Source organism: Hippocampus guttulatus, chromosome 6, assembly GCF_054856545.1.
Source record: "Hippocampus guttulatus isolate MCC_2025c chromosome 6, RoL_Hgut_1.0, whole genome shotgun sequence".
NCBI lineage: Eukaryota > Metazoa > Chordata > Actinopteri > Syngnathiformes > Syngnathidae > Hippocampus > Hippocampus guttulatus.
The window spans coordinates 18,637,658-18,650,599 of record NC_141266.1 but is presented as its reverse complement, the minus strand read 5'-3'; the positions used below and the strand labels follow the sequence as shown (position 1 = coordinate 18,650,599).

The window sequence follows — 12,942 nt, the reverse complement described above, 5'->3', positions numbered from 1 at the left end:
TATTCCACCGCCATCCGTCATCTACTCAGAACTCATCCCTCTATATATCTTTTCCTCTCCCCTTCCCTCTCTCCAATCATCAATTCATCTGCCCCACAATTTATCTCTCCAACTATCATCCACCCTTTCCACCCTCCTTCCCTCCAGTCATCCATCATCTACACTCATCCATCCATCTGTCCTTCGTTCTCTCCCTCCAAGCATCCTTCATTCATCCATCCATCCATCCATCCATCATTTACCCAACAGCGATGTCCAAAGTTTGAAATGCGCTTAATAGTTTGTATTATCTCCCTGACAACTTTGTGTTTGCTCACTTTTCTAAACGCAAAGTACTTATTTCTGGATGTAGTTGTAAATGATCAAGCGCAAGAGAGGCGCGATAAAGAGCCCCCCACCCCACACACACACACAATAAAAGATGTCTATTAAATCCAAAATGACCGAGCAGGTGTGATAAAAGGTCCAGCCTGGAGTTGGATTCATCTTTTATGCTCCAATCCTTCTGGCTGGAGCGTGAGTTGACCACCCGGCAAACGTTTACAAGTTTTGACATAAAATGGTGGCCGCGAGGAGAACAATGGCTACGTTACAAGAAGGAAGGAACAGCGTTAAGACGGCCGCTCGTCGGTAGCAAAAGGTTGACTCTTCCCGAGGGGCTTGACGCCGCCGAATACAAAAGTCAGCGACTTGGAAATCGCGGCGAGGCCTGCAGCTGAACAATAAGATCACAGCCAACAAGTCATGACATTACCACTTCAGCTAACTGTTGTTAATTTTCAAGGGATGCATTCCAGACACACCATTGATCGGTGAAAATATCGACAGACAATAAATAAACACACTTAAACCACCTGTCGGCAGTGCTGTTGGGGTAGCTAGCGGTGAGCTAGCGGGTTAGCATCAGAACACGTTTTTAACATAACCTGTGTCTTCTTTACCTCTCTTTCTTGCTGTGAATTACGCTTCCAACAGAGCCCAGCGCCGCCTGGCATGTTGTGACACAATGTGGTCATAGACTCTAAATTTAGACTTTCCTGTACATGCGGTAAAGACCCATAGAAAATTAACACTTAAACATCTGCGTTATACATTTTGAAAAAGCGATATTGTGGGGGGTTCACTGACAGACGAGTATGTCCATTCAGGGACTCGTCGACCTTGAAGTTGGCCCCCTGAGACTATGCTGGGTCAAAAGGGGGAGATTTAATGCTCTCGCCATGAAACTGTGAGGTGGTGAATCAGGATGATGGGCCATTATCAAGCTGAGTTCGCACTGTTCTAATATTGGTATGCAATTGTCAGTCACTATTTCAGTCACCTTGATAATGACCTGGTGTGTGAACATTTGGTGCGAGCAAGGACTTGGTGTGAACAACAGCCTGGTGTGAACAACAGTCCTCGGAATACCTTTGTTCTCCCCTCACGTTGTCCGCTGCGGGCTTCTGTTCACGTGGTTCAATTCTGACATTGCAGTTGGACGTCCATCCTTCTTATCTGAAGGTTGAAGCCATCCGGTTCTCAGCGGCAGTCCTGGAAGCCATGTTGTTAATTAATTGATTGAAAATGTGATGACCCCGGCCAAGAAAGGCCTATTTTCAGCCCCGTTTCGTTCTCTTACCAAACACAAAAGTAGAATTTAAAGCATATTTTCCCCTGCATTTTGCTTGTATAGAACAGTAAAAGCAAAGTTCTCTCAGACCAACAATCTGTGGCACATACACATTCAGCGTTAAGGCTTATGAACAGGTGAGCTATTGCAGGTAAACACATCTTAACTTGAGAAGAGTTGGAGACAGCAAATGTGAGATGCTGACGAATAAATAAAAATCCTTCCTGTCCCACTACAAACCGATTCTTGTTGCATTATGCCTGTTGAGGCACTGGCAGGTTTATGCCGTCAAAAAAATAATAATTAAAAAAAGATCGAGCACAAATTTTATTTATAAAGCGCTTGCCAGACAATACAATGCGCCTCAAAGTGCACGCGGACACACGCGCACACAGGCAGGTTAAAAACCAAAATGTAATGAGCTGAGAATCCAAATGAAACATGATCTCAGCTGACTGTGTTTCATCATCCACAATGACTGAGGTGACAAATGTTTTGACGGTTTAATCATCTTGCCGGGCATCCACGGAAATCACAGCTAGTCCCATTTGCCCTTCCCGTTCCCTCGCGTTGTCTTACCACTTTGCGGCCGTGGCGTTCAGAAATGTAATATAAACATACATATCAGAGTCCACCTTGTATTTTTACTTGGGTGACATATTGAAATCGGTACGTCTACTATTAACTGTTTTTTTCTAAACAAGTGACTGTACTTCTACAAAGTACTCAAGTACAGAGAGTGAGTACACTGCAAGTAACAAGTAACGACATCGACATATTTATGACCACCTCAAACCGCTCACTCAGTTCGTGCCCGCCCGGTCGCCAGCCATAAGAGGAGCAGAATTCCCGAGCGCAAAGAATCCTGACGCAGACGCATCATGGCAGATGTGGTGGCCACAATGTCTTCATTAACAAGAGGGCCACGGTTTGGAAAAGTTGTACGCGTAAACACATTGGAACCGAGGAGAAGCAATCAGCACGGCCAAAGCAACATGACTCATACACAACATACGTATTTTAAGAGGGAAACACAATCACGTACCCGATGTTTCTCTCTTTCCAACTCTGCACCTCCTTAAACCAAAAGTTATCGTTATGCCTATTTCTGTCTTTTTTTCTGCCTGTTCCCTCTCAAACTAAATGGTGTTGCTTTTGTCTTTTTTTGTTGTTCTTGCAATGAATTGTTTTCTCGATGTCTCACCACGAGCTAATGAACCAAAGGTGTTATTGCTTTTTTTTGTTGTTTTCTCCTGTCTGTCCTTTCTCAAACTACGAGCAGTTCTCTGTCTGAACCCTTGTCATCTTTTGTTATTGCTTTTTGCTGTCTCTTTTCAGTCTGTCAATACCCCCTGACAACCCAAGGTCCAGCAGGTGTAATGTTTGCTATTGTTGTCTGATGCTATTTCCTCTTTTCTGCTCCTCTGATACCACCACGTGCAGTAGTATTAGGTGGGAATATTGCTGTTGTCTTTTTTTTTTTTTTTGCAGCTTCTTGTATCTCTTCTGTCTGTCTGTCTGTCTGTAAAGGGAAGCGCTTGAATCTGCGATACGCTCTGCGACTGTGCCTTCCTGCTAAAGTTTAACATAAAACTGACACGTAAAACAAAGGCTAATTAAACATTGTACACCAATATTTCAAGAAAGCATGACTTTTCACGTAGCAAAAGTCCACTAGCTTGATGCTAACATACGATGCAAAATGCTAAATGGACTCATGGAAATGAGCATGGAGGTTATAATAATAATAATAATAATACATTTTATTTATAAGCGCCTTTCAAGACACCCAAGGACACTTTACAATAACAAAAAACACAAAACAATACGGGTTGAGCAGCGGCAGCCAAAACGCGCCAGCGTTCACTGAACCCGGAAGTCAGAAAGAAACCACAAGGGAGGGAGAGAGGGAGAAAAAAAAACCACGCTCGAACTACCCTCATTTTGAGGATAATTTGAGTGAGGCAAAAAACTCCTACACAAGCATATGACAGTTACAACAGGTCACAAGACATAAACAATGAAGACGGTGAAACAAGGGAATGTATGAAGGAGGGGGTGATGGTGGGGGACTAGCTTCCGTGCATACTTTCATCAGGGGAAGGTCGAGATAGTTATGGTCATTCTAAACCTTTAAATAACCGCTTGTTTAACACGCATGGAGCAACAACACACACACACAAAGAAAGAACTGAACAAAACTCAGGAAAATATTCTCGTTCCTATCAGGCTGTTGAATAGACGCAAGTGAAAACCTGGACTCACCCATTTTAAATTGTACAGCCACTTTGGCATATGCATATATGCTTGTATTTTACATTTCACTCTGTACTGTGTGCAGTTAATTATTTTACTTGTTTTTTTTTGTGTGTGTGCATGCAATACTTGTTTTGTTTTTCTACTTTCTCCTTTTCATAATTTTTCTGCTGTAAATTGCGGATTTCTCCATTGTGAGACAAATAAAGGTTTTTCTTCTTCTTCCTCCTCTTCGATCTGTTTGCGCTGCGTTGCTCAGGGCTGACTGGCATATGTTGTGGCATAATGTGGTACTACATTGAAGACGGGCACTCAAAGTCAAACTTGTTTGGATACAGTAAAAACAACATCAAAAACCCTGGCTTCAAGATTGCCAAGACGAAATAGCAATCTTCCTCCAAGGATGTCAAACGTCCTTTCTGTTGGTAAGAGAAGACTGACAGACCACCCGTACAACAGTTTAAAAAAAAAAAAAGAAAAAGATAAAAAGTTTGCTGTTTGATAATGGTTGCGCAGACCAGAGTCCCGGCTCGGACCGCCATGTGGTGAGCCAGCCGAGCCTTACATAACGTGTCGTCATTAGTCATGTTCCAACGGCTAATTGACAGTAATGGCGACTATCAGCGGCGAGTGGAAAAGCTGTGGAAAGTAAGCACACATGGTTTTGCTTTTGCTTCTTCCAGTCTTTGGCTTTTTTTTTTTTCCATTTCAAAGTGACGTGCGGGCGGACGGCGGGCCGACCTTTTGCGGCGTGTCGCGTCCCACCCGCCCAGCTGTCACTCTCACTGCTCCAGTCGCAAAACACCAATCAGCTTGTTTACACTGTTGGCACACAGACTGATGCTCGTTCATATTTTGGGGTTCCTCGCTCTCCGTCTGCAGAACTTGCTTTTTTTTTTTTTTTTTTCATTTTCCCCAAAGACTTCCTGATTACCAGTGGGCACCTCCGACCCTTTGCAGAAATCTTTTCTCTCTGTGTGTACTAGAATGGGTGGCAGTAAGTCACACACAAGTCGGCAAGTCTCAATTCTTCAGCTTCAAGTTTCAAGTCACAGTGGCAAAACACAGGCGAGTCAAGTGGCATCCCCAATAAATTTCAGACAAGCTAAATCAAGTCATGACTTGGGTTAAACAAGTCATAAGTCAAGTCAGACAATCTTGCTCAGTCACAACATGGGCCAATGAAGAGTTCAAACATAAACGCAGACGTTTTGTTAGTGGTGTTGCATTTGGCTTGATACAAATGTATGAGCAGGACGATTGGTTTTGTGACTTATCGTGTTTACTATTCCATCTGTCAAATCACTTCAGAAAACATGTTAAAGGTGCTCTGTCGGACTACACAATATTTGAAAAATATGCGACATGCGATACAGGTGTTGAATATTGCGATACCCATATTATTGCAATATTTCACATTTTGCATTCAACATTTCTATTAAGTGATATGGCAAAGTTCAGTGTATTGTGCAAAACAAGAAAGACTGATGACTTCCACGATTCCACTTCCTCGCGTTCTCTTCCCTCGGTTGGCAGATGCGAGTCAGCACCAGAGGGACAAACAGACAGCATTTAGCTCGTTAGGATGATATTCGCTACGCTAACAGCACAAATGAGTCCGAGTGACTAATACGCGCACCATTTTTCTCACAGCCAGGCTACCAGGGCTGACCTACAAACACCGCTTTAAATGTCAAATTGCCGAAAATTCGATCATTTCATTTTCTTTTTCACACACACACACTCACACTGGCAGACTGACTTAGTGGTGTTCCCTGGCGGTGCCGTGTGGGTCAGAGGAGGGGCCTAGTCGGGTAGACAGTGGCGTTCATTTCACACTCGGGTGCACGCACATAACATTTCTGTGGCGGCACAAGCCATCACTCACATACACTCTCTCTCACCCGCATACGCACACAGAGGACAAATTGCCTGCTTCACCTTTCCGTGAACGCACAACATGAACACAACAACCTCCTATTGTCTCCTGCGTGTATTTATAGATGTGGCTATTTCCTTTTTTTTTTTTTTGAAATCCCCACCCAACTTATCCTCACCAAACACATCTAATTAAGAATTCTTACAATTAACTTGTGGACAAATCAACTATCGTGTTCTAATCCTGTCACTTTGTCATCCTCATGCCCGTCTATTCCTTCATCTCGCTCTGCTTGTCAACACCAAACATGTCTACTAATTGGCAATTTACACAACTAACAACTCACCTGTGTAGTTCTCATCTCTTCCAATTAATCATCAACGAGCATGACTCACTGTCACCCTACCTCGCTGCTCGTTACCTCTCCCAGTTACTCATCATCATATCGTGACCATACCTGTCTCCTACTACCCATCAGTACTCGCAGCAAACCAGCCACGCCATCCACTCATTACCTAACCCCTCAAATAGTCATCTCATCACCCGCACCTTCCCCAACTAATCATCAGCTGGTATGGCTAATTGTCATCACTCTTAGCTTGTCATTATCACACCCACCAATTCACATATTAATTCTTAATCCAGACTTCAAATTGTCACCTAACTCGACTGCTGTTTATCACCTCACCCAACTTCACCATCCATTCGTCAATTGCAGTAACCCCATCTGGTCGTCAACACCCAATTACCTCACCGGTGTAATTTCAGCCCACTCATATACTGCTAACCTAAAACCTAATCATCAGCTCATGCGACTAATCATCAGATAGCAAAACTAATTGTCACTCACCCATCTAATCATAAGCTCTCTGGTTTGTTTGCCAACTGCTAGAGTTGAATGCTAACATACAGTATAATGTAAAACAACATAGATGTGCTCCTATCAGTTCCAAAATCTGTGCCATTATCACCCCCGTACCTGCCCCAGCCGAGTTGTTGGTGATGGTCCACAAGGCAGAAAAGAGGGCGAGCGACGTGCCTCCCAAATTATAACCGAGTACATGAATCATAGCTGTCAGAAAGTGTAGCTGCAAACAGTCCAAGTTTTGTTAGCCCTTAAACAGGCTCTTTATTGCTTTGAAGACTGAAGCATGGTCCACGTAGCAGATGCTACATGTCAATGACATGTAACCACAACACTCAGCCTCAGGGAAGACGCAAGTCTGGTCTTTGAATGTTTGGATCTCCCCCAATACAATCCCAAACATTCGCTCAGTAGCACCCTCTGGAAATTAAAAAAAAAAAAAAAGTATCAGTTTCACCAATCACATGGAATGTTGTGGACATATCATGACAGAACCCATACATCTAAAGTCTAAAGGACCCATGGGAGAAGTCTGTCATTTTGGGCGAATTCTAGGGCTTGTACTTTGACTAAGGAATTTCAGTAAGTTAAAAAGAAAATCCTTCAACATCAGTTGTACCAATCGACACGAAATTGGGTGTCTACGTTAATAGGACGCTGAAAAAAAATGACTTCAAAGGTGGAGACTATGACTGTTAGTAATGTTCACTTGTGGCTTAGAAAAATGGCCTTACATTTATTTAATAAAGAAAAAACTCAAGATTTTACATTATTTCCTAAAGGGACAATATTGCTTCGGAAGTCAACCTATTTTATATTCCAAAGTATGCTATACACTATTCTGAATGTGTTAAATTCACTGGGTAGTGCAATTAATTTCTTGAGCTGTGTTTTTTGGGGGGTGGGGGGTGCAATGTTTCCCTCCAGGTGGCAGTGATGTGTAAAATATGAGTGCAAATGAGCACTTGAATATTCATAGTGCGAGCGTACGTCCCTGAGTAACTTGAACAAATGTGACAGTTGAGTTCAGAGTTCAAGTCGTCAGCCTACATGTTGTGACTCCGTGTTGTTACGATCTGGAATATGTGCGAGTGTGTTTTTTTAATGTAGTATTTGACTTCGTTTATCCAGACTCTCGAACTGTTAGCTGAGGTTTCTTTTGCCTGAGTGTTCCCAACTCTTATGAAAATGATTTTTACGAGGTGCTAGAATGACAACACAATAAAAGGCAACAAAAAAAAAACCAAACCTGGAATGAATCAATGTAGTATAATCCTGAGCTCTCAAATCCCTCACAGTATCAATATAGGCAGCAGACTTGCAATATCGTAACAAATGCAATTTACACATCACTTGTTGCCAGGCAGAATTTGCAAGGGCATCATTAAAATCCTTACAAAATGATTTTTATTTTAATTTAGCACACCACAGAGAAGAGTATTGTCTCATAGTGCCCACTTCACTGCAGTGATCAGTGATTGCCCCATCATCCACCTATGAAGTTCTGCTTGCAGTTTCTTGAAAACGTATTTTTTAAAAACGTACTTTTTGCTCTTCAATCTTCTGGAGTCAGTCAAGTCTATTTCTGCTTGCATCGTGTCAAAAGTTGTGTACGCTTTACCTGTGTTGAACTTAAAGGGAATGAGAGGAGCCGCTTCCATTGGCCGGGAAACAAATCGGCTTTGTTCACTCCCACAACGGCGCAATCGCCTCTTTCTTTCTTGCGCCAAGACTTGTGCTGGGCATGAAAAGAGGGCCCAGTTCGACAGTCAGTGGGTCAGTCGTTTAGTCGTAATTTGTTTTGTTACTCAGTCTGGCAGTTGGTCATTTGGTCTGTGGATTCATTGATCAGTCAGTCGGTCGGTTAGTAAGTTGGCGAGTAGATTGGTTACTCGGTCGATCAGTCATTCATTCAGTCAGTGGGACGTGTTTTTTCCCCCTCTCGGACAGACACGTTTGGTATTTTTGAAGGTTTTCCCTCACTCTGCTGTTTGTTGTTGTTATTGTTTTTTTTTGTTTTTTGTTTTTTGCAGGGCTGTTTCTTCTCTATAATCACATGACGTGAAGGCGCGCAGGGTAGCTGAAGACAAAACAATCACAACAGCAGCTGTTTACGTGAGTCGACTGATCTTTTTTGTTTTGCCGCTGTTCTGAATACGATGAAAAGCCGTTAACGTCCCGCTGTGTTTCTATTCTTCAATCGCAAATGTGTAAAACCACGATCTGTAAGTAACTTCAAACGTCTTTTCTTTTGAGGAGATAGTCTGGTGTACAGATTTGATTCTTACACTGTAAAAGCTCCATGATGAGTTTGTGTGTATGTGTGTGTGTGTGTGTGTGTGTGTGTGTGTGTGTGTGTGTGTGTGTGTGTGTGTGTGTGTGTGTGTGTGTGTGTGTGTGTGTGTGTGTGAGATTGTGCGGTGCCATTTTTGTGGTGGCGCTTTTATGATTAGCAGAATAACTCAGAAAGTTAGGGTGACCCGAGAAACATCCCATAAAAACCTGCAACGGAGAATATTTTATGGACGACGTAAAATATTAGCACCACAGACCTGACCGCGTTATTACCATCCAGAATATTAGAATGCAGCCGGATTTGTGACATATTGTCGGCTGTGATTAACGACATTGTGAACTGGTCGTCTACATGAGACTGTCACAGCCGATTGACGCCATGACATCACCGGGCTGACTCAGCAAAAAAAAAAGCACAAAGAATTTTTTTTTCCCTGTCCCTGAGGACTGCAACATTGGTTAATCTGGAACAAATATCTCTGCTTGTGGTTGTGCGCAGTGTAGAGTATTATTACAACAAAGCAATCAGATCGGACGCAATTAAATGACACTTTCCACCATACAGTAACAGACTACTTCTACAGTCCAATCCTATTTATCATGGGGGATACGTTCCAGACCCACCAACGATAAATCTGCGATGCAGACCAACACTTGAAAATATTTTAAGCCGCTCTCATCAACACATTTAATTAAACACACTCTAATTTATTCAAATACACTTTTTTTCCTTTGTGACGGTTCTCACGATGTCAAGAAATGGGAGATTGTCGTATAACATCACTCGGACAAAACGAACAAAATACTTTTCAGTTCGCAAATTTCTACTAAGAAGAAGCAAACCATACTTTCTTCAAGCTGTTTGTCACTCGTAGTTGGAGGTTTACAGTAAAATTGACACGCATGCATGAAAAGGAAAATAAATGTTGTATATTTAACTATCTGAATGTTCAACCAAACTATATCATAGAGCAAATATCGTCAAATAAAAGCCAGATAGCTTAATGCTAAACGTCATAGACGATCTTATGTAGATTAGCATAGATTTTATGCTAATTATAAACCTTCCAACAGGTGCTACTTTAGCACACACATGCAGCAACAACACATACAAACAGGATAAAACAATACTCGCAGGCATTTATTCTTTCTGCTCTGCGAGAACGATGAATATTAGTGAATTTTATTTGGGAACCTTCTATGTCTCTTGTTTTTGGTTTTTTTTAACACTATTTTTATTGTGAAAGGATAACATATTACAGTGAGAAAGACAAATAAACAATTTTCTGAATCTGGGTGTACTCGGCAGGGGGACAACATGGACGCCTACTAAAACAATAATGATGTAAATCATTATGTTGGGACTAATAATAGAAGTAGGTATGTTATTGGAAATACTTTTTGTGGAAAATAGGTGATGTATGTGAAGCTTACTCAGAACTGAAATTGTATTTGCAACATACGACAGCTCGTAACTCGAAAACCTGTAAGTTGGGTCATTCGGAAGTCAAGGTAACATTGTATAAGAATAGTGAGGTTCAAAAAAAATGTGTCTATATAGAGTGATGGACATCTATGTACAAAAACTTTTTTTTTCTTTTGGGTATGTTTAGCAGCCTTAGTTTGACTGTTTGTCATGATGCTAAAAGAAAAGAAGAGGCAATCAGTAAACGGAACACTGAGCTCCTATTGGGCCACTGGACCTACCATAAATCATTGCCTTTGTCTGCCTCTCTGGGAACATAAAATAAAAAAATAACAGCTCTTTTTTTTTTCCCAGGATAGATTTGCTGATAGTTTGTTTTGGGTGTTTGGCATTTTCTTGGCAGTATTGTTGCATGTTTTGGGAAAACGTTGAAATGCAGCAAAAGGGCCAACAGAGTGAAACGTGGGGGGGAAAAAAAGAGTTGGTCTATTGGAATGTAGCTAATTAAAGAAAGGGAGGCCTGGGGGATCTTCTTTACGCAACCGTCCAAATGTTTAAATGCGATTCTGGCCCCATCTGGAGCACAGATGGCACAATACACATATTTAAATGCTATAAGATAAGATAAGAAAACCTTTATTAGTCTCGCAATGGAGAAATTCCCGATTCACAGCAGCAAAGTTATGAAAGGCAGAAGTAGAACAACAAAATATAGGAGCTGCTGGAAAGGCAGCCACTCACGTGGCGCCATTTTGAAGTCAAAATAACAAAAATAACACAACACAACACATAGGACACAGACAGTCATGCAATCTTCACCACTTTTCTGCATACACTTTGTTCTCTGAAGCAGTTATAGATGAAAGAGGAGAGGATCAAAGTATTTTCCCATCATTAAAAATAGACGAAAACATCTCGTCTTTGTCGCTGAAATGTGTTGGCTACATTCCTCCGCGCTAAAAACTAACAAATGCATCGCTGCTTGACGACTCGCTTTCAAGTTCAGAGATAAATTAACCAACCGAGCTGGAAATGACTAACTCGGATAAGAAAGAAAAATAACAACAAAAAAGTCAGATTACAAAAGGAGAACAAAACAATTGTAAATTGAGGGGTTCGTTGTTTTTCAGTGGATGGCTCTTCTTTACGAATGGCAAAAGGAGAGATGGAATCCTTTAATGCAGTTTATTAAGAGGAGAAAGAAAAAAAAAACATCTGCACCTCCAAACGGATGAACGAGAACACAACCCCCTTTCAGTAACGAAAACAATTCCTGCTTCTCTTTGGCCAATCAGACGCAAGCAACATAAGAATGTTTCAACGATTATTAAACAGAATATAATTTCGATAACTATAACATAAAAAAATATAATTCTCAAATATAAAATGAAAATAATTAATAATTATTAATTAATAATTATTAATTATTTTCATTTTAAGCTTACACAATCAAAGAAGCAAGACCAAAAACGAGTTTTGGTTCGGTCCACCTGCATCATTGAATAATCCAATACAACTTAATCATTTTACTTTTTACATGTGTATGACAATGAATGCGTCGATGAATTTAACACTTACTGTTTGGTTGGCCACGTGTTTGGATGAGTTTTGGTGGCAGGTAAACTTGGGGGAGTGGCGTTAGTTTGTTCATTTCATTCTTTCAGGTGGTATCTCAGCTACGAATGCGTGTGAGCATTTGTACACGTGGCGAATGCTGTTGAGTCGTCAGGGTTCGTTCAAGGTTGCAAAAATGTTCACAAACAGATTTACTTGTCAGGAAATCCACGTTCAAAATGATTCTCTTGGACATATTCAAAATGTCTTGGCAACAAGAAAATCTGTTTGCAGCAAGTAAAACTGTTTAGTATGTCCAAAATTGTCACGACAAGAAAAGACTGTTTCTGAACATCTTGCAAACATCTTTGCAACCTTTAGCAAGCCCTGATGAAAAAAGCCAACATTCGCTATGTTTGTCAACGCTCATAAGCCTTCGCCTCTCAGTGAATTATCACCTTTTGTTACTCTGTTTACTCGTCGGTTTGTTCATCCATCCGTCATTTGCTTGTTCTTTGTTTGTTAGTCATGGTCTCGAATGAAACACACAGTGATTTCCAACTTTCGAAAAACAAAAGAAAAAAAAGAAACGTGAGTCACAGTGAGAAAATGGCTCGCCCACCAGAGTGGAATCGTTTGGAAAAGTGGCCAGACCAAAACGTGTGACCAGTAATCACGTGCCATTGTGTCGCCAAATTGGTGAGCTCTTATTGTTCTGATAGTTACGTGTGTGTGTGTGTGTGTGTGTGTGTGTGTGTGTGTGTGTGTGTGTGTGTGTGTGTGTGTGTGTGTGTGTGTGTGTGTGTGTGTGTGTGTTGCGTGCCTGTGTGCGCTTGTCTTGATTGTGTTTCAATAGCCACTGATTGATTGTCGCAGCACCAAACCATTCGGGGAAAAAAAGTGCAATCTTAGAAACAAACAAAACCGAAGCAACAACAACACTCAAGGTGCCTTTTATGTTTTCGAATCATCGCCAGCTTTGTGTAATGTGCTCTGTTGCTCCGTATGGTCGAAATTGCGTTGCAGTTCAAGACACAGGAGCGATCACATCACGT

General features: G+C 41.4%; 2 protein-coding genes across 2 annotated transcripts in view; one reads left to right on the top strand and one right to left on the bottom strand.

The window, feature by feature from the left end:
• znf385d (zinc finger protein 385D) overlaps positions 1-12,942 on the bottom strand; it is a 102,311-nt gene that overhangs the window by 80,424 nt on the left and 8,945 nt on the right. Inside the window, exon 2 of the mRNA XM_086112903.1 lies at positions 1,411-1,533. The gene's annotated coding sequence lies outside the window, so the exon portion shown is untranslated. The remainder of the gene's footprint in view (positions 1-1,410; positions 1,534-12,942) is intronic.
• ube2e2 (ubiquitin-conjugating enzyme E2E 2) overlaps positions 8,571-12,942 on the top strand; it is a 43,738-nt gene continuing 39,366 nt past the window's right edge. The window contains exon 1 of the mRNA XM_086112905.1: positions 8,571-8,727. The gene's annotated coding sequence lies outside the window, so the exon portion shown is untranslated. The remainder of the gene's footprint in view (positions 8,728-12,942) is intronic.